Source organism: Pelodiscus sinensis, chromosome 12 (assembly GCF_052426305.1).
Source record: "Pelodiscus sinensis isolate ZL-2025 chromosome 12, ASM5242630v1, whole genome shotgun sequence".
Classification (NCBI taxonomy): Eukaryota; Metazoa; Chordata; order Testudines; family Trionychidae; genus Pelodiscus; species Pelodiscus sinensis.
The window spans coordinates 36,658,219-36,677,664 of record NC_143063.1 but is presented as its reverse complement, the minus strand read 5'-3'; positions in this window follow the sequence as shown (position 1 = coordinate 36,677,664).

Sequence of the window (19,446 nt, the reverse complement as noted above, 5' to 3'; positions counted from 1 at the left end):
CCTCTAGTGCGGACTCCGTGCCACGCGGCTACACGCAGCACGGACTAGGTAGTTCGGACTAGGCTTCCTAGTCCGAACTACCGTTACTCCTCGTGAAACTACCGTTACTCCTCGTGCACTAGCGGACATTTAAAAATGGTGGCGCCCGGTTTTATGCAAATGAAGCCCGGGAAATTCAAAGCCCGGGCTTCATTTGCAACTCCGGTTGCCTACATTACCACCCTAGTTCGAACTAGGGTGGTAGTGTAGACATACCCTAAGTGAGCAAACCTGGGAAATGCTTTCATACCAGTATTCACTAAGGGTGTGCCTAGACTACAAGCTTCTTTTGAAAGAAGCTTTTTCAGAAGATCTCTTCTGAAAAACCTTCTTTTGAAAGAGAGCGTCCACACTTCAAAAGCTTTTTCAGATTGCTTTTTCGATAGAGAGCGTCCACACTCATTGGATGCTCTCTCACATAAAAGGCCACCTGGAATCACTTCAGCCAGGGCATTGGGTCAGCAGTTACTTCCGGGTGCTGTTGCCTAAGGCTATCTGAGATGCATGCTTAAAGGGACCCCCTGGACAGCCATTTCTCAGGTTCTGCTGTGGGTTGGCCTACCTCTCGGAGGGACAGCAAAGCTTTTGCAGTGCGTGCACTGGTTGCACATGGTTGTGGATTTGTTGGATGCCACAGTATTTTTTTCTTTCTGGCTATGGAGCCAGACCTGCCCCATGGCATGTGTTGGCTCCACACTGTCAAGCTCATCTGTGAGTCCCTCTGCCTGGGACTCAATGTGGGAGCAATGCCCTTGCCCTGTACCCCATGGTTGGGAGATGAATCTGGAGGCTGGACACCAGTTCTGACTGGTGGGACCGCCTCGTGATGGAGTCCCACGAGGCGGTGGCTCAACAACTTCCACATGTGGAAGGCCACATTCTTGGAGCTGTGTGCCTGGCTCATCCTTGCCTTCCAGAGACACGACACCCACCTGCAGCCTGCCATCCCCCTTGAGAAGCCTGCCGTATGGAAGCTCACCACCCCGACAGCTGCTGGTTGGTAGGTCACCAGTTCAGTGTGGGGAAGTCCACCATCAGGATCCTCCTCATGAAGGTAAGGCATTCTCGGGGTGCACTCCCTGAGGGGGAGGAGTCCTGGAAAAGGGGACCCTCAGGAAAGGGGAGGGGAAGTAGAGGATGAAGAAGGGATGGGGGAAGGGCTGTCCCGGGTTTGAGAGGAGGAGGGTTGTGCCATCCTGCCCTCACACAGGGGGAGCAGCCTCATTGGTGGTGGCTCCTGGGGTATTGGGGGGGGGGGAGAATTGGGACGAGCACCTCCCAAGGGCTCAGGCACCCCCTTTCATTCTCTGTTTTGTGTGTTTCTCCTTCTGTGGTGAGGCCCATCAACTCTATCCTGCTGGGCAGGGTAATCCGCCTCAGAGAGCTGGACCTGATCATGGCCGGATGTGCTACCCTTGGCTTCCTGAACTGTGGAGGAGCAATTGATGGGACCCACATCCCAATCTGTGCACCACAGCATCGAGCAGCCCAGTCTATTAATAGGAAGGGCTACTTTTCTATGGTGCTACAGGCCCTGGTCAACCACCGGGGACAGTTTTCATTCATTTTTGTAGGGTGGATGCACTGGGCACAATGCCTGTGTATTTAGGAACTCTAGCCTGTACAGCAAACTGGAGGCTGGAATGTTCTTTCCCCAGAGGGACTTTCACATGGGAGACGTCCAGATGACATTAATAAAGACACCAGTTTTGGTTTCAATAAAAACTCTGCATTTTGTTTTTTATGATCAAAGTAACTGGGGCAGAGGGAAACTGAGAACCTGGATGGGAGAATGTGGAGGGGAGATCAGGGTTGGGAGTGGCGCATGGAGGGCCTGCAAGTGCCACCTCAGGTCCAGGGACCTTGACGAACTTGGGGTTGGGTGGGGGAGGTGAATAGAAGGGGGGTTGTAGCAGGGTCAGAGATGGCAGCGGGAGCAGGGGCAGGGGGAGTAGGAACGGAGAGAGCAGGAGTGGGGATAGGACCCAGGTATGCCATCACTTCCCAGATGGTGGCTTACATATTTTTGCCCTGCCGCACAAGCTGGTCCCACATGCGACTGCGTCACTCAGCATCATTGCGGACCTTTTGGGCCATGGTCTGCTGCATGACACGCAGGACTGCAATGTGCTCTTGCATGAGGTCCTAGTGCAGCCTCCACCAATTGCAGCTCCCCTGGCTTTGGTCAGCTGAGTGGGCTGGTGTGGATCACCCCTCAGCAATGGCTGGTCCAGCTGTGGAGAACAAAAGGGAAAGGAAGTCAGTCATCCATGCAGACACTGTCCCTGAGGGCATGCCCTCCTCTGTGAGCAGTGAGAAACTGTCTTTGGAACAGGGGATGGTGATGTCCTGGGAGGAAGGCCACATATGGCCTGCACAGCAGGCCTAGCCTCAGAGGAGCCCTGAGGTGCCATGGGGACCATCCTGCTCACTTCCCGCCCCTCCCTGCCGCCCATGGACAAGCAGGCCAGGGAAGTGTCCGGCTACAGTGGGATCCCATGTGTGGGAGAAGGGCCTGGAGTGGCCTGGCCTTCCTTGCCCTCCCCCCCACACCTGCACCAGGCAGTGCTGTCTGCATGAGCAGGTGGCGCCTCGTGCGTGCAGGCATGGCCACAAGCTACGTGCAACACTCCTCGGTCTGTTTAGCATTGTGCGTGTGCCCTTGTGCCCAGCCTAGTTCCAGCAGTAGCTGGAGGGGGAAAGACGTCCTTCCTAGGGGCTGGATGTGCGTGGACCACTCCCCAGGCTGTGAACAGCAGCCTGTGTGTGCTCTCGGGCTGGTTTCTGAGACCACATGGTGCCCACTGCCGCTGCACGTGCTTGCACATGCACAACCAACTGCACGCTGTCCAGGCCGAGCATGTTGAGTGACGATCGCGCCCCATTCCCTGTACTTCCACCTCCCCCACCCTGTGTGTGTGACAACCTGACAGCACTCACCTGATGATCCCTCCCTGGCGTCAGATGATGCCTGGGAGATGTCCAAGGCCTGGGATACCAGCTGCAGGTTGAGGGTAACGATGCTGGTGGTGTCCTCCTCCTCCTACAGCTGATGTCCATCGTCGTCCTCCTCCTCTTGCTCCTCCTCCAGAAGCTCAGGCCAGGCGACCACGGGTGTCTCTAAGCCCGAGTCCACCAGAATGTGTGGGGAAAGGGCTTGCCCACCACCCAGTGGAGCTCTTGGTAGTATGGGCAAGAGTGTGGTCCTGCCCTGGAGTGAGAGCTGCGCTCCCTGGCCCGGGCATACCTTTGCCGGAGCTCCTTGACCTTGCTCCGGATTTGGTCGAGAGTGTGGGGGTGGTGTCCTCTGTGGGCCAGACCTTCAGCCATGTGCCCATAAATGTCTGTGTTGTGGTGCTTGGAGCTGAGATCCTTCAGGGCCTCTTCCTCCCCACACAGCTCCATTGGGGACAGAATCTCTGGCCCAGTACTGGAAGGTGCCCAGTCTTTGGTGCCTGTGGGTGTGTCCTGGAACCCCTGGTGCAGATTCTTGTGTGGGCCAGGAGGGTCTCAGGGGGCTTGTGGCTCTGCCATCTGTCAGGAAGACTGTGGCAGTCAGAGTCGCATGGTCGAGGTTGTCACAACGAGCCGGGAAGAACCGTGGACCTGTCCTGACATAGGATGTACACCAGAGACTTTTAAGATAGCAGTTTATAACATCTCTGCTAAGAGCCTGTATCGAGAAGTGAGTGATTCGATACATGTAATGTATTCTCCTTAACAACCTTATTCTCATGCTTTTCTTTCTCTTATTAATAAACCTTTAGATTTTAGATTCTAAAGGATTAGCTCAGCATGATCTTGTGGGTAAGAGCCAGAGTGTAAATTGATTGGGACCTGTGGTTGGTTTCTTGGGACCGGAAGAACCCATTCGGAGTAGGTGAGATTGGGTTCTAAAACCACTCACCTGTGTGCAGGCCCGGGGCTGATTGGGGCACAGGAAGAGCTGGGATGTCAGAGGGGATTTGCTCGTGAGGCTTCTGGCTGGCCAGATTGGCAGCTGAAGTGCTTGGTGTGACTGGTTTGTGGTCTATTTGGGAAGGTCTCCAGTCTGGGGCTATAAGGAGCCCCGAGTTTGAGCAATTCGCCCTGAGTGGATGCCCTCAGCAGTACCCAGACCCGACCCAGTAGGTTACAAAGGTCCTGCTGCAAGGTCGGCTTCCTGCCACAAGGCTTGTCCCGGGTGTCTTCAGCTTTAAGAGCTGTCAGGAGACAGGAACTATAGAGCTGTGATTACTGTGGACGGAGTGTCCACCAGGGCCCCAGTGCTTTTTCCTGGAGGCCTCTTTTTTTTAAAGAGCTCTCTCTTCCACATCTACACCCACCTTTAATGGAAAGAACACTTTGAGGCATTCTTTCTCGTAGAATGAGGTTTACCAATGTTGGAAAAATCCCACGTTCTTTTGATTTTCTTTCGAAAGAACGCAATTGCAGTGTGGATGTAGGTGAAGTTTTTCTGAAAAAACCTTGTAGTCTAGATGCATCCTAACACTGGTGGATGCTTTTTCTGTTGCTTTACTGGGCTGTCAATTACTGTCCAACTAATGTATAATGTAGAAGAGATGTTTAGGTTGGGAGACTGACTGAGTTAATGTTACATCATTTACACAGGTCAAGTAGGGAAGCAGAAAGTTAACATATTTTAGCTAATGTAAGACAAATCAGTTTCACTAAACCTCCCTTCTCCTTCTTTGAAAACTCTAAGCAGATACTTTTAAAGTTACTGAACTATGTAAGCAAGTTTTCTTCATTTTTAAAATTGTTTTTGGAACTGGAACCAGAATCACCAAAATAAGAAAAGTTTTGTGCCTGTGCCAGCCATGAGCCAGAGCAGTACTGCTGGATCTAGCTAGAAAGAGTCTAATCTGAGAAGATTCCTGTCTTCCTAAGATTCCGAAACTATTGTTTAATTGAGTGTCGGATACGCAATTTGCTGTGATCCATGTCTCTGTCTTTTCCAGACTAGACTACTATAACTTGATAGATGTGGAGTGATGGTATAAGCAACATGGAGGCTTGAAGCATACCATCTCAGAAGGTTAAACTGCTGAGAAAACAGCACTCTTCTGTTCCACTTCTGGCACTGGCTTCTACTTTGCTTTCATTGATTATTTCAAGCCTTGGTCATAATCCTAAAAGCCATCTATGGATGAGGAACTATTTACATCCAAGACTGTTCTTGCATCCTTTGGAACAACTAAGCTGACAAAGTCCATGTTGAATTGCATGAGAGCTGGAGATTGATGCATGTTTAAATGAATGAATGCGTTTGTAGAATGAAAAGACAGAAGGATTTGGACTGACCCAAGTCTTATTTATTGTAAGGCACACAGCAAATAATTTATCCATCTATTAACAGATGTGATCCTACCATAACTTAAAATGAACACATGTAAGTGTAACCTTGAGTGGGCTAGGTGTGTGGGTTAAATAAGCAAGGCCAACTTTCCTAATATAAGTTAAAGCAAAATCGCCTAAGAAGGTCACTTTTGACATCATCCTAATATACAAGTCCAGCACTCAGGCAATGTCTACACTGGCGGCTTCTTGCACAAGAACACTTGAGAAAAACGTCCACACTGTCATGTGTGAGACGTGCTTTTGCGCAAGAGTGCCCATGGCAGTGTGGATGCTCTCTTGCGCAAGAAATCCCAGCCGAGTGTCCACACCGCCCTCTTGCGCAAGAGCTCCTGTTAAAAAAGAGCATAGCTCTTGAGCAAGAAACCCTCTCTTACAACGCTGTACTGTAAATTTCCTTGCACAAGAGTGGGCGGGCAGAGTGGACACTGCGGATTCTTGCACAAAAATAGACATACTTAACGCAAGAAGCCGCTAGTGTAGACATAGCCTCACATGGGAAAACACATAACAGAGCATGTGTTGAGCATTCAGGATATGTCTACACTACAAAGTTAATTCGAACTAACAGATGTTAGTTCGAATTAACTTTGATAGGCGCTACACTAGCGCTCCGCTAGTTTGAACTTAATTCGAACTAGCGGAGCGCTTAGTTCGAACTAGGTAAACCTCATTCTACGAGGATTAAGCCTAGTTCGAACTTACTAGTTCGAATTAAGAGGTGGATAGCCCCTTAGTTCGAACTTACTAGTTTGAATTAAGGGGTGTGTAGCCACTTAATTCGAACTAGTGGGAAGCTAGCCCTCCCCAACTTTCCCTGGTGGCCACTCTGGCCAACACCAGGGAAACTCTACTGCCCCCCTCCCGGCCCCAGACCGCTTAAAGGGGCACGGGCTGGCTACGATGCCCGTGCCAGGTGCAAGCCTGCCAGCACCCAGCTAGCAGACCCTGCACCTGGCACGGCTCGAGCCAGCCACCCGATGCCCCCCAGCTCTCTCCCTCTTCCCGGGACCAGGCTGGTGGCTCCCGGGAGCTTGCCCGGGACCGCAAGAGGCGGGCACCTGCCTGGTCTAGTGCGGACATCGTGGACCTCGTCCACGACCTCTGCACTAGGCACAGGAAAGTGGCCGTCTAGGGGAGGAGAGGTGCCAGTCTGGCCACCCAGGAGCAGGTGTGCATGAAAATCAAGGTGGTCCACTGAGACCCCCGACCCAGAGCCCTGAGCTTACAATGACCGTACTGGGTCAGACCAAAGGTCCATCTAGTCCAGTAGCTTGTCTGCCGACAGCGGCCAACCCTAGGGACTCTGGAGGGGACGCACGGAAGACAGTGACCAAGCCATTTGTCTTGTGCCATCCCTCTCCAGCCTTCCACAAACTTTGGGCAGGGACACCACTCCTACCCCCTGACTAATACCACTCCATGGACCCAACCTCCATCACTTTATCTCACTTCTCTTTAAACTCTGTTCTAGTTCTAGCCTTCACAGCCTCCTGCAGCAAGGAGTTCCACAGGCTGACTCTTTGCTTTGTGAAGAACAACTTTCTGTTACTAGTTTGAAGCCTGCTACCCATTCCTTTCCTTTGGTGTCCTCTAGTCCTTCTATTATGGGAACTAATGAAGAACTTTTCCTGATGCAACCTCTCCACCCCACTCATGCTTTTACAGACCTCTATCCTATGCCCCCTCAGCCTCCTCTTTTCTAAACTGAAATGTCCCAGTCTCTTTAGCCTCTCTTCATATGGGACCTGTTCCAAACCTCTGATCATTTTAGTTGACCTCCCCTCTCCCACCCTCTCTCTTCCCCTTTCCCACCTCCTTTTCCCAGTCTCCCCGAGTTTTGTTCAATAAAGAGAGATTCTAATTATGACGACACGTTTTCTTTATTTTGTACATCAGGAAGGGGGTCTAGGGAAGGGTAAGTGGAAGGAGGTGAGGGAGGAATGGGGTACGAGCCCCCAATGGGGAAGACTGGGCTGGCTCTGCAGGCTTCTGGAGGTGGAAGCTCTCCTGCAGTCCCCCAATTGCCCCCTCTCCCCAGACGGCAGCCTGTGGAAAGTGCAGCCGGTCTGATGGCCGAGTGCTGTGATGTGCCCAGTGTGGGCACTCAGGGCACTCCAAGCCAGGACTGCTTTGCAAGTGGGGAACCTCTGAGAACTGTCTGTCAAGGTGGGGGTCGGGTCCCTTTAAGCATAGCCCTCGGCTAGCCTGAGGCAGCAGCTTCACGCTCTAAGTCCTCCTCTGATGCCCTGCTGGCACTGCTTCCGGCCATCCTTAACCCCGGTTCAGGGTCCACTCTGTGTGGACATGCTAGTTCGAATTAGCAAAACGCTAATTCGAACTAGTTTTTAGTTCTAGATGCGTTAGCTCAAATTAGCTTAGTTCGAATTAACTAAGTTCGTTCGAATTAGCGCTGTAGTGTAGACATACCCTTAGAGACTTATCCATTCCAAACTCTGAATTTGTTGAGGATGGTAACTCACTAATTGTATCTCCATGAAAAAAAATCAAAATATTTGATGTTTTTGCCCCATACATGTGTCACAAAATTAACTCTACATCTCTCTTATTACTTCTAAAACATTAAGAAAAGAGTGTAATTTTAATGACTTCCACTGTTGGCCATAATGAATACCTTCAGGCTTCCATAGCTGTTCACCATCTGATAAGTCTCACAAGCAAGAGTGACACTCCATGAAGAAAATAGATTATACAAAATTAAATGCAATACAATTATTCTTGAAAGGCATATACAGTTACACACTAATTATCTGAAATATTTTCAAGTGAAAGGACAGATGTCAAGAAATTTGAATAAATAACAAATTATTTCCAGTGTAAAGAAAAGTCCAGCCTATGATACAGGTGTTTAAAAAGCACAATTCCTCAGTGCTGAGCAATGGCCACAGTGTTTCAGAACATGCATTAAAGTCTCAGCATCACTGTTGTGTGCCACAATGTAGGGAGGGTGAAAAAAGTCATTTGTTGGTAAACTACTATCACATTAGCCATTGAGGCCAATTGAGAGAGCCTCCAGATCTGACAGAATGATTTTAAACTAAGATTGTAGAATTGTTTACTAAGACATTGAGTGGCAGTCTAATATATTAAATCAGTTCAGAAGATTGTAAAATGCATTAGCATTAGCAATTTAATACCACCAACAAATTTAACTGTCACTCATGAGCATATCTGTCCTTGTTAAAAGAAAAAAAATAAGCTTCTTCGTTGTCTTGATGGACAATGATGTTAGAGGAGACAAAAGCCTTTTTATGTACATTGGTCAGTACCGGGCGGCATTCCATTTATCATAATTAACTTGTACAGACATACTGGTGGCTTTTTTTGTAGGTGGGAGGAATGTTCTACTTATTAAGCTTCTGTATAAAGGCTGTTCATTGAAATCAAGTCTTAGATTGTCACCAACTGAGGTTTGATTTTTAATCAGTTAAGGAATGTAATCCTATGCTTGATGCGTCCATATGTTTATTTTGCACATAAAAATTGTGCAGTTACATATTCAACTGGTTGGTTATGGGTATTTGATGGAAAATATCCAATCTGAGGGCAGAATTATGCAAATTGGGGTGTACAATGATATCCAAACATCAGAATATAGCTGTTGCACAGTTGAAAAAATAAATAAACAAAATGCCAACCAATTGATTTCTGAATACTTTTATGAATAATACATGGAGTTTGACTCTCTCGCTGGTGTGACCATGCTATTCAGGGTTATTTGGATAGCTGCAGAACTGTGTGTAAAGTTAATGAAACCCAATATTTGTGTGTCAGTTAGGTTAGTTCATCTGAAGATTTGTAGATTGTCATCATTTGTTAGTTTTCTTTTTAAAAAGCTTTGGTCATCCAGTCATGAAACAGAAGCAATAACAGGTGATTCTGACCACTCACCTAACAGGAAAACTCAATACTGAGCAGATGAAGTAAATAAAATGAATATACTCATAAATTATGTAAAATCAGGACTGATAGCTAACTAACCACATCATTAACCTGAACAAAGGGGTGACTTTGTTTCAAACTATCTTTACAAATCTCCTCTTGGAATAAGCTGTAATGAAACCATGTCAGGAGAACTGTGTGTCTGAACTGGAGAAAAAAAAGACATTTTAAGAGAGAGTTTTGTTCAGGATTTTGTCTTACAGTGAATTTCCTACTGCTTTATCAATCCACCTCTATGTGGTGAAATTTACATTTCAATCATTGGGAGATTGTGCTCATCTTTGGTATGTTACACAATATTTGGAACGTAGAACTGGGGGGAAAATGACAAATTAAAGACAAGAATGACAACAGAAAGAATCCTACTTCTATCTTTCTTCAGAGGTAAGACTTACTAGGAAGTGGAATTTGTCCCTTCTTCTTCCTCAACATGGCAATAGTTCCAGGCTGGTTACAGGAAGCTGGTGGCTAGGATCTCTGTCACAGGAGTTCGGATGGGCTGGCAGCAGAGCAGGGCACCAACCTGCCACGGTAGGGCTGGAAACTCCGGCGGCAGGGTTAGGGTTGCCAGGTGTCCGGTATTGACCTAGACAGTCCGATATTTTCATCTTTTGTCCGGTAAAAAAAATCAGAAAATACCGGACACTTAAAATGTTTGGTATTTTCTGATTTTTTTCCCCTGCCAGGAGGCAAATATACTGGACACCTGGCAACCCTATGACACACTCAGCAATCGGGCCCAGCCCCCTTCCTGGCCCACCCCACCAGCTTACCTGGTTCTGCAGGGGCATGTCTTGTGGCTGGAAAAAAAACAAACTGGCTGCCCACAAAAAAAGCCTCTTCTTAAAGGGGCCATGCAGATTTTTTATTTTTTAATTGTTTGTTCTCAACAACTTTGGTCTCTCCTTTTTTTTCTCAGTGTTTTTTTTTTGGGGGGGGGGGGTGTTCAGTATTTTTGGTTAAACCACCTGGCAACCTTAGGCAGGTCCGTAGACTGCCACAGCAGGGCTGAGAGCCTCAGCGTTATGTCTGCGAGCTGCTGTGGTGGAGCCAGGAGGCACAGCAGCAGGGCTGCAGGATGACACAGTGGAGACAGTGGGACTGGGAGCCCAGCAGGACAGCAGACTGCCAGCAAGGCCTGGGTCCAACCTGGCCAGCAAAGCAGCAGGGCTGGTGGTAAGGGGGAAAGCTGGCTGGGAGGCTAGAGGCTGAGCCAGGAATGGAGCTGGGCTGGAGAGCCAGTGGCAGGGGGGCCAGAAATGACCTCACCTGGTCCAAAATCCCTCGTTTGGGACCAATGAGGTCCTGAAGGTGCTGGACCAGGGAGGTCCAACTTGTAGCTATAAAGCTATAAGGTACCCATGACAATGAAACCCTTCATAATTTACACCAGTTGTTCAATAAAACAAATGGCAGCAGGGGTGCTGACAGCCTTCACAGGTCCCTAGACAAGATGTGTGTGTGTGTGTGGGCGGGGGCTGTTCTGTGTTCCTGGAAGGGGCAGGGTCTCATGCAGGAGGGGTATGGCCAAGAGCAGCTAGTCCTCCAAGTCACCTGGAGTGTTCCAGGACACCCTCCCCAGCCACAGTGCCACACAATTCATAGAACCCCTCACCCTCTGCACTGAGAGCCACCTAGAGCATGCAGCATGGTGTTCTGGTGGTGATTTAATGGACCCAAGGCTCTGGGCCCTTTTGAGCCACCCCTCACCAGCTAGCCTGTATAGCAATATACCATTAAATGCAACACCATCCACAAGTATGAGCAGCATCAGTCACAGAGGATGGATCAATTTATCCTTGGCTTCACATTTTTCTCCATGAAATATGTTTTCCTTGTTGGCTCATCTTGATCATGAGTCTGAAAGTCTATCAGTGGTGTTGTCTTTTAACATCATGCCGCTTTCGGCAAAAAGCTGTGCTAGCTCTTTTGCTGGGCTATTTGTATTACATAACTCCAGTGCCTGATTGTCAGTAGTAACTGGAACTGTTTGAACATGATTTCCTCTCTCTTATTTGCAGTGCTATTGTACCCAGAAAGCAGGAAGGCGAGGGGAAGTGATCATGTCAGCACCCTGCTCGCTGCGTCACTGTGACGGGGTGAGGTCACAGACAACCCCTCATGGACATTACCACTTGCCTTCCTGCTCTCTTGGGTTCCTCACCGCCTAGTCCTGCTGGGCCAGCTCCGCTGGTCTTCCCCAGCCAAGGCCCCGAGCTGAGGTCCCTGCTCCCACCGAGAAGCAGTACAGACACTGAACCACTTCAGGTCCAAGGAGATTGCAGTTTAGGGCCCAGCCTCCTGAGAGATCACTCCCCAGATGGGATCAAACCCCAAAGAATTAGGTAAGCCCCCTTTAGCAATGAAAGGGGGAATGTGCACACAGGTTGCCCCCCTAGATAACAATCGCTTACACTGGGTTTGATAGAAAATAAAAATGGTTTTATTAAGTTGAAGCAGTAGGATTTAAGTAATAATAAGTGAAAGTGGGCAGAGCAAAGTAGGTTACAAATCAAAAGAAACAAAACTGCTTGACTAATTCTACATTGAAACCTCAGTATAAACTTAATCAAACTCACCCTAAAACCTCTTTTCCAGCTGCCACTCTGAACCAGGGCTCTCTTCCCCACCCTGGGGTCTCAGGCTCCTTCCTTCAGGTGCAGCCCAGCCAAAAGACCCAGGCCTCTCCTTTCCTATTCCTTTTGTTAAGGAGTTGAGGCCATTCCCTACCAACCACTGCTCAGACTTAAAGACAAAAGATTGTTTAACAGTGGCTCATCTAGAAGTTGCAGGTAATACCCTCCATGTCTCCCATTCACACATTTGAAACCCTGAGGCTGTGTCTAGACTGGCATGATTTTGAGTAAAAGTGGCTGCTTTTGTGCAAAATCTTGCCACCTATCTACTCTCGCCGCAAGTATTTGCACAAGAACACTGGCTCTGTAATGTACAAAATCAGTGGATCTTGCACAAATATTCCAATGCTCCCACTCAGGGATAAGCCCTCTTGCACAAGTATTCTTGCGCAAGAGGGCCAGTGTGGACAGCCACGTTAATTTCTTGCACAAGAAAGCCCGATGGCTAAAATGGCCATCGGAGCTTTCTTGCACAAAAGGGAGTCTACACTGGCATGGATGCTTTTGCGCAAAAGCAAATCTTTTGCGCAAAGGCATATGCCAGTATAGACGCTCTCTTGCGCAATACTTTTAACGGAAAACTTTTCCGTTAAAAGTATTTGCGCAAAATCATGCCAGTATAGATGCAGCCACAAAGTATTCCCCACTCCATATGCCTAATTTTACACACACAAATGATACATACAACAGAGTAAGATAAACAGAACCAGCAGATCATGACATGAAGATTGATGGGTTACATGAAATAAATCTCTCAAACCACCTTTGAGTTATGTATATTCATTTCCATGAGTCCATTTCATAAACCATGGGGAGAGGTTCCGTCACAGAAAGTACAAGGTTTTGAGCTACGCAGAGCTCTCGTCTTCAGGTCTTTCTTCTGGGGAAGAAAGCAGAGTGTCTAAGCTAAACAGACCTTGACACAGATTGCTAAGCAGAAGGGGTAAGGTATGTTTGAGGCTGTCATTTGAAGTGGCAATTGGGGATGAGATTGTTACGCTATAAAGAGTCTGAAGTGGGCATTGAGAGATCAGGCAGCATTGTATGTTACAAATTGCTCTAATGAGCCATAAAACCGGTGTCTTTGTTAAGTCCACGGTTCTTGGTTTCTAGCAGAGTTATGAATGTAAGTTCCCAAGTTCCCCTTTTGAGTTTGTGGTGCAGATGTCCTTTGAGAAAAAGTATTGAAAGATCAGATATGAAGTGAAAAGCATTTGTCCATAGGTGATAAGGTGTTTTTTCCTCCTTTTTATCGTTTTTTCTGTGTGAGTTCATTTGAGAGCACAGTGATTGTCTGATCTCACCCACATCATTGTTGTGGCATTTGAGGCACTGGATAAGTATGGAGAGGGCCCAGGAATCTTGAAAGCTGTATTGTGCAGTGACGGATCACTGTAGCAGTGGAGATATGTTTGTAGGTTTTGCATCTGATATTCTCTGGTGCTGCTTTGTATGAGTGTTTCTTGTTCTGTGGGGATATTTCTCATATCATATATATTATCATTAGTTCTGATAATGAGCTCAGCAAATTCAGGGTACTGTTTGAAGGCCAGAAAAGGGGATTTGGGAAAGATTCCTTTCAGGATGTGGTTACTATCACATATGGGCTGTAACTGTATCATGATATAACCTCTATGGGGTTCAGAATTCCAGAATAGTATTTTATTCTCTATCTGCACTGAAGTTATTTATGCAGCACAGACTTTACATTTAATCCATGAACTTCAGAGGACTCTTGTTTGAGATGAATGTCCTGAAGCAGCCCCAATGGGTTGTACTTTGTCAGTTGCTGTTACAAATGTCATGGTAACCAAAAAAAAAAAAAGAGAGAAAGAAGAAAGTGGTTTTGCAACCTTTTTGTGTTGAGAGGTCTGCTCTAATTCATTTGTTATACATCTCACTTGTATTTTTATTTATTTATTTATTTTGCATCTTGGTCAGTAGTTTTTTCCCCCTTTTTTATTTTAACCAGATTACCGTGATGAAGAGTGCATTTGCTATCTTCTCTCAAAAACGCACTGGAATCAGCAAAAGATTTCCTCTCGCCAAAGCAATATGAAACATTCCCATTTCTCCTGCCACTACCAATTCTCCATACTTTCTTCTGCTTCTCCACAGCATATCAAAGGGAAAAGCTTCAGACAATGGATTTGTTTGGCAAACAAGCAACACAAAACAAAAAGTATTATTTAAGCAACTTTGACCTTTAGTTTATAGTTTGGTTTCCCCTCAGATACCCCAAAGGTTTGATTACTAAAATGTATGTTGCATATCACAAAGGTATGCATCTTCTCTTGATATACTAGATATTCTGTTACAAATGAGGATAGGGTTCAGCTAGAAAAAGATACAGCTGAGTTACGAAACAATCAGTCAACCACGCATTTCATTTGGAAACAGAAGTATGCAATCAACCAACAGCAGCAACACTACAGCACTCTCCCTTCTCCCCCCAAAAAGCAAATACAATATAGTATTGTGTTAAATGTAAATTACTAGGACAAAGGAATTGTTGAAGTGTGTCTGACCTAGTAGGGGCAGTGACAGGCCCTCTGACATCCCTCAAGTTCTCTCTCAGGGTTGTGTGGCCTAACAGCCACAGAGTCTGCACACTTCCCTCTGGTAGTGTCTAGACTGGCAAGTTTTTCCGCAAAAGCAGGTGCTTTTCCGGAAAAACTTGCCAGCTGTCTACACTGTCCGCTTGAATTTCCGCAAGAACACTGCCTTCCTACTGTCTGCAATCAGTGCTTCTTGCGGAAATACTATGCTGCTCCCGTTCGGGCAAAAGTCCTTTTGCGCAAAGCTTTTGCTCAAAAGGGCCAGTGTAGACAGCTCAGATTTGTTTTACGCAAAAAAGCCCCGATCTTGAAAATGGCGATTGGGGCTTTTTTGCACAAAAGTGCATCTAGATTGGCACGGATGCTTTTCCCCAAAAAGTGCTTTTGCAGAAAAGTGTCCATGCCAATCTAGACGCTCTTTTCTGCAAATGCTTTTAACGGAAAAGTTTTCCGTTGAAAGCATTTGGGGAAAATCATGCCAGTCTAGACGTAGCCTCTGTGTTCAGGGTAGTTGGGCCTAGTGGTTACAGAGCTGATATACAATTCTCCTATGTTCAGGTAGTACAACCTAGTGGCCACAGAGTCAATATATAATTCCCCTGTGTTCAGGGTAGCACAGTTTAGAGGCCATAGAGTCAATATACAATAGACAAAGCTCCCTGCATGGGGTAGGTGAGGAGGGTGTAGGGAGGATTTCTCTCCACTGGGTCCCAGTCCAGGGAATCCTACTTTAACACGATGAGCTCTCGGGAACCAATCCCCCACCTTGGGCTACTTCCTACCAGTATTATAGGTAGTCTTCTCCGTCTCCATGCTCCGATCTGGAGGCTCCCCCTGTTGTCCCTCTGGGCCTGGCTTGGTCCAGCTGTGCTTCCTCCCCTAGAGCTCCTGAGGCACCTCCTTTCCGGGCAGCAGTCAGCCCTGACTGAGCAGCTCCACAGGCCTTTGCATTCACTTTCCTTGGCCACACGAGCCAGGTTAACCCCTTCGGGCCCAGTGTGGGGTTGATACTCCAGGTCACAGGAATGTTAAAAAAAAGATTTGACAAGGTAAGGAACTGTTTCTGTCCTTGGCAGGCCTGCCGCTGGAGGGAAGAAGGAGAAAGGGGACAATGAGAACAAATGCCCCATGGTCCTGTGACTCAGGGGCAGCGGCTGGGTGTCCTGGGGCCTTTTAAATTGATGTTGGAGACTCATGTGGCACCAGGACTGCTGACAGCGGAGAGGAGAGGGTAGGATGGGGAGGCAAAGGCAGCAACTGTCCTGGGGCCCAGTGATTCAAAAGGACCAGGGGCTCCCAGACACTGATGCTGTTTTCTGGTGCTGGCCGGAACACTCAGTTCTCCCTCTCACCCCACTCCCCACTGGCAAGGAACACCCTCCTTCCTGTGCCTTGCCCAGGGCCCCAACAAGTCTATCAGCTCCCTGGGCAGCACAGTCCAGGCAGTGCTAAGAGCAGGCTGGAGAGGGATGGGCCCAGTGTAGTCTGAGTGGTGGCTGCCATTAGTCGCACCACTTCTGCCTGAGGTCCCGCCCCTTTCAGGAGCATGAAACTGCCTCCCCACCTTTCCCCAACACACACACATTGTCCAGGTTCCAGCAATTTTTTTGGCTCCCTTGTTCTTTTGCAAACTACCTTGGTGGTTGTTTAATTTTTATTAAGATAGTTAAAAGTATTTTTCTTCTACATAGTAAAGTTTCTGAGCTGATTTAAGTTAATATTCAGTCATAGAAGAATGACTTTTATAAGAAAAACCATAACATTTTGTTCAGAGTTATGAACAACCTCTGTTCCTGAGGAGTTTGATTCTGAGATTCTATTGTATGCCCTAAACTAGCAGAAATGGATTGTTTGTGATGTTTCCTTTTTGCTGTGAGATACATGAGTTAGAAAGTTTTCCCCAATTACAACGACAGAAACAGTTACTATAAATTGATAGAGTTTATTTTGTAGAGGGCACATAAGGAAAAATGTTTCCTCTTTTGTCATAAATTCAATAAGATATACATTCTTTGTTCTCCCCCTTCCCCTCGTTTCCCCCTATAGCTGTACTGGTTAAGAGTGAGGTTACAGAAAATATGACATCTTTTATAATTCCATCTTAAAGATGAGTAAAAGTCTTTTGGAAAATGTAGATTTAGAGGTCTGAATAATTTATCCAATCTGTGGAACATGATTGAAACCTTAGGTCCTCAAGGTTAAATTGAAAATGTTATATTTGAATCAATTTGGCAACGGACTCGCTTGTGACCATGAAGGTAGCAACATACTCTCATGGGGCTGATATGCAGATAAATATATTAAGAGTTTTTGGGTATTTGGGTTTTACAGTACTAAGGAGCATATAAGTATGTAAATTAGATAGATCCACCCTTTTATATTACACAACATTTGAGGACAGATAGTGAAACTTCAGGGACTTGTTTTGAGTAGCCATACTGAAGTCATGCCAAATGAAATTTTGTCAAAATACCACATCCCATGCTGTTTTGTTCAGAGTAAAATGACAAGATCTCAATGAGACACAACTTCGCAACGCGCAGTGCCCTTAACCTTGCCACAGCACTAGTTCACTACTAACAAAAAAGTAAAAGGCAAAAGCTAGTGAATCACTGACTTCAAATACAAGTGCTCAGGAATTTTCTGATGAAAATGCCCATATGGTGAACACAAAACCTCTCCCAAAAAACTCTCAAGCTTGCTTTGGCTGCCTCGCAGGCTTCCATCAACTGCACGGCTCTTTGCCAGCTCCCCGGTGGGCTGCTGGAGACCTTGGATTTCCAGGATCTCTCTCTCAAGGATAATTCATTCCAGGGTTTCCAGGATCCCTGCTAAGGAGTCCCAAGATTGCTTCCAGGGTATGCAGCTCCAGGATAGCCCTGAGCTGTGTATCTAGAAGGTTTGCCTGGGAGCAACAGAACTTGGGAGCCAATGACTGCTGTCTGAAATTTACACAAAATGATCTTGCCAGTCCAGGGGCACATATTTTGTTTTGGAAATACTATGCTATAATGTTTCCAAAATGAAGGGCTTTTTGGGGAGGGGGGGGAGAGGGTGGAATTTGTGAGAAATTTTGAAGTTTTCATTCAGATTTGGAAATAAAGCACATTTTTGGATCTTGACATTTGTTTTAAACTAGCAATCCCAAATTTCAGTCAGCTCTAATCCCAACAAATGCCATTTTAAATGGCCTTTCTCTCTCAAGTTCTTTTCATTCTATTGAACTTTTTAAATATGTTTTCTCCAGGTTCTAATCCAGGTTGGGGAAACTTTATTGGGGCAATGAGAAGGCCCATGGCACCTTATAGACTAACAGATTTATTGGAGCATAAGCTTTCGATGTAGCTGACGAAGTGGGTCTTTGCTCACAAAATCTTATGCTCCAATAAATCTGTTAATCTGAATCTGCATAAACAATGAGAAGTCCTGTGGTACCTTCGGGTATGTTTACACTACAGCACTAATTCGAACTAACTTAATTCGAATTAGTTAATTCAAACTAAGCAAATTCGAACTAGTGCATCTAGGCCTAAAAACTAATTTGCTAATTTTTGCTAATTTGAAATAGTATGTCCACATTGAGTTTACCCTGAACCGAAGTTAAGGCTGGCCAGAACCAGTGCCAGAAGGGCATCATGTTAGGACTTAGAGTATGGAGCTGCTGCCTCAGGCTAGCCGAGGGCTGTGCTTAAAGGGACCCAACCCCGACCCCAGACAGACAGTTCTCAGGGTTCCCCACTTCTAACTCAATGAGTGTTCTGTCTTGGAGTGCCCTGAGTGCCTGCAGTCGGCACATCACAGACTCAGCCAGCACAGGCTGCCATCTGGGGGGTTAATCGGGGGGATGTCAGGATTCAGGAGACCCTGCAGGAGAGCTTCCACCCTGAAGAACCTGCAGTGCCACACCAGTCCACTCCATCGGGGCTCATGCCCCATTCCTCCCTCACCTCCTTCCATTTACCCCTCCCTAGCCCCCCTTCCTGATGTAAAAAATAAAGGACACGTGTGTTCAAAAATAGAAAATATCTTTATTTAACAAAACTGGGGGGGGGGGATAACCTCTGGGGAGACTGGAAAAGGAGGTAGAAGAGGGTTAGGGTTAGGGGAGGAGGAAACCTGGGAGGAGGGATCTGAAAGGGGGAAGCCAGGGGAAGAAGGAGGAGGGGACGTATAAAACTATGGTACACCATATCTTCAGTACAGTGTACAGACATGGTCTCCTCACCTCAAAAAAGATGTTTTGGCCTTGGAAAGGGTTCAGAAAAGGGCAACTAAAATGATTAGGAGTTTGGAACGGGTCCCATATGAAGAGAGGCTAAAGAGACTGAGACTTTTCAGCTTAGAAAAGAGGAGACTGAGGGGGGATATGATAGAGGTCTATAAAATCATGAGTGGTGTGGAGAGAGTGCATAAAGAAAAGTCCTTCATTAGTTCCCATAATAGAAGGACTAGAGGACACCAAATGAAATGAATTGGTAGCCGGCTTCAAACTAATAAAAGAAAGTTCTTCTTCACAAAGCAAATAGTCAGCCTGTGGAACTCCTTGCCACAGGAGGCTGTGAAGGCTAGAACTATAACAGAGTTTAAAGAGAAGTTAGATAAATTCATGGAGGTTGGGTCCATGGAGTGTTATTAGCCAAGGGGTAGGAATGGTGTCCCTGGCCTCTGTTTATGGAAGGCTGGAGATGGATGGTACGAGACAAATTGCTCATTGTCTTCGGTCCATCCCCTCCGAGGTAGCTGGTGTTGGCCGCTGTCGGCAGACAGGATATTGGGCTAGATGGATCTTTGGTCTGACTCAGTATGGACTTTCTTATGTTCTTATGTTCTAAACTCAGGGTCGGGGAACTCACTGGACCAACTTGATTTTCATGCAAACCTGCTCCTGGGTT